Genomic DNA, 3,237 nt, shown 5'->3' on the forward strand with positions numbered 1-3,237 from the left:
TTTTTTTTTTTTTTTTTTTTGTTTTAATCACCGACAGATAAGACTTTATTGATTATATCATTCCGTTTGTAACATCCGGTTATATAAATTCTGTTTTCCTGACTTGTGTGATTTCAAACGAAACGCATTTAAATCTAAATCTATTTTCGGTAACAAGTGATCATTGTTTAATGGATTCTCTTAGCTGCTTTGCTGTAGCGGGCCAAATCCGTCTAAAAACTTCCAGATTGTAAGAAAAAAGATATCAAATGATTTTGCAAAAAATTACAATAAGTCCGTCGATCGGATCTAGAGATCAGTTATAGAATTTCTCATTCTTATCTTTTTTCGTTTTTTTTTTTTTTTTTTTTTTCTTTAATCTCTTAATTTCGGTACGGCTAACTTAAGTGCACGAGCACTTGTCATGAGATTTTGGCTGGGATGGGTAAACAAAATTCGCCATAAGATTCATGTTTTTTTTTTCTTGCTCTTTTCACTTGTGTTTTGCTTTATTTTAGCTTTAGTTTTGAATGTAATCTGGAGTATAATGAAATGTTGCTTGTGTTCCTGGTGTGATGTAATTAAATTTTTTTCATTTCTTTTCTTTATTTATGGTGATTACGTGCACTCTCTACTTGATAAAACGCTGCGCTACGGAGATACGTTGCATAGTTGATTTTACTTTTATTTATTTATTTATTTTCTTCTTTTTTTTTTTTTTTTTGTATTAATTTTTTGTTTTATATTAAATCAATTTATTTTGATTTCCAAATTTAGAATAAAGAGAGAAATTATTTTTCAATTATTTCCCAAATGCGTATTGAATGCTAGTCAGTCTATCGTACGGTATTTTAACTATTAGTTGCATAAGTATTTTCCTCAAAAATTTCTTTAAAGAAATTTCTTTTCTATAAAAAGATTTCACAAAACGTAGGTTTATATAATAATTGCACTAAGCCAATTAAACAGAATAACTGTACCTTTAATACTGATTCCGTATAATTCATAAATTAATTTTCTCTTTCTTGTTAAATTTTCACTGACAAGAATTCGATAAGTATTTGCACTAATGTAAGTAAATTTTTTTCAAAAGCACTTTCAATCTCCTTACAAGGCAAACTCATTTAAGTAATTTAATGTAGTTGTTGTCGGTCGTTACTTATACTTAAACTCATATATAATGATAAACGAGCGAATAAAATAGATTAACTGTAACCTTATTGACTATAATATGTAAGGAAATTGTATTCGTTTTGTTACACATCTTGAATGGTCGATTCACGTGCGAAGAGTTCGTGAAAATACTTTTACTTCGTTATCAATTCTAAACCGAGGGGACACTTGCGTGTACGATAATTAAAGCAATCTTGTGCAATGGCCCGGTATTTTTGATAATGGCATAGCAAATATTGTGCTATTGTGCCCTCCAGGGCACTCATTCAATCCCTTCGATCAGAAGCAGAATCCTTCCTATTGTTTCCAAATCATACAAAACTCGGCATGGCTGGATTGTGAAGGTTAAATCTCAATGCGATCTGACCATACTCGGTCGTAGATATTTTAAGTACTCAGTTGGCAACGGCATAACACTTGTCAATTTAGTGGCATGCAGCCATATTCCATCCCCTATCTATTTCTCTTTTTATACATCTTTCTTCCTTCCTGCCTGCCTGCCTGCCTGCCTGCCTGAACGATTCGTCATATTAGAAATAATACGTTGGCAATATCCAGAAATTGATTTCGAAAGCTTTCGAAAGTATATACATAACCGGCATTAAAATCTAAATCGATTTAGTCATGCCCGTCTCTTCGCCCATACAAGACCGCAAGCACTGAAATAGCGCAAAAAGCTCGCCGACGACATAAACTGAAAATATCCCCGTTTGGTAGACTTTTGCTCTCTGTTAAACCTCAAGACAGACAGATAACGATAAAAATTGCCACGTAGGGTGATTGGGAAAAAGGGAAAAATTCGAAAAAAATGCCATAAAAACCCCTTATATTGCGGCAGAGAAAATAAACGAACTATGATAAGATCTTTGACATGGAAAATAAAATCCGTCAAATTTGGGATTGCAAACGTGCAAGCGTCTCCCATGAAAAGTATGTCGCTACCCGAAAAAGAAGTTTAAGCAAGTTTTAGTATATTATCGTGAAAATATATAAAAGAATTTTTGGGGTGGGGGAATTCAGTACTCGGTGTTGCCAGACTATACTTTATTTAATTTTTACTGGAAACCTGAAATTAGGACCAAACCGTCTCGGTTTGAAGTACCGTGTTATACGTGTATCTTTACAAGTACCGTGTTATACGAGGGCTGCCTGCAGTTACTTCCGCGATTTAATAAGTTGGCTACGTTGTTATCATTTGCGAGACGAAATCGTCTAATCGAGCTATATGGCAAAAAGCGCCTTAAGAGAAGCGAGGCGCGATGTATGCGTAAGCATTTTTGCTTAAGCTTTATAATTAGTTTGGGGTTGAAACGGAGGCAGCGAAATGAAAAATACATTTAGCTGCGTTCTTACATGCGTACTGCAATGCACTTATGCTAACGTTTCTTCCAATGCTTGAAACAAGCCAAAGGTTTTTACCGAATTGGTCTCGATTACGTCCTTCAATTCGGTTTTTATCTTTTCAATGCATTCGAAACGTTAGCTGGGGATGAGATATCTTTTGAGTGCCATCATTAATTCCAGGTGTAATTCCTAGAGCTGTTCAAACTAATCATTGCTCAGCAAACATGGACATTGAAAATTTGTGACTTTCGAGCGCATTTCTGGGACCCAATGTATTTCTTACATTCGCCGCCTATCAGTCGGCTTGACATGAAATTTACTGATCTTGTTTAATTGGTGGATTGGGCCCGGATTAATCACAGACTCTTCCCGTGTTTATATATCTACGATTGATTATCCGATCAATTTTGAGAACTTTTTTACGATTTTTTACTTAATCTTCTTCAACGTCTTGTCTATCTTTCTTCTTCTTTTTACATTAATTATTTAATTTTCCCGGAGAGAGAGAAAGTAAAGTTAAGCACTGTAGTTAACTACCTTAAGTAAGATACATTAAATTTATCAGATCACTAGCAATCGAAAATACCAGAAGAAGACAAAGAAGACGGACTTTCTTACAGGGAAAATGTCTTGTTTACGAAATTGAGAATTAATTCTTATAAATTTTTCCATGAATATTAAGCCCTCTCTCTCGTTCATTCTCACTCTTACTCTTACACTTTTTTCAATAAAAAAGAAAAA

Source organism: Glossina fuscipes, unplaced genomic scaffold, assembly GCF_014805625.2.
Source record: "Glossina fuscipes isolate IAEA_lab_2018 unplaced genomic scaffold, Yale_Gfus_2 60078, whole genome shotgun sequence".
NCBI lineage: Eukaryota > Metazoa > Arthropoda > Insecta > Diptera > Glossinidae > Glossina > Glossina fuscipes.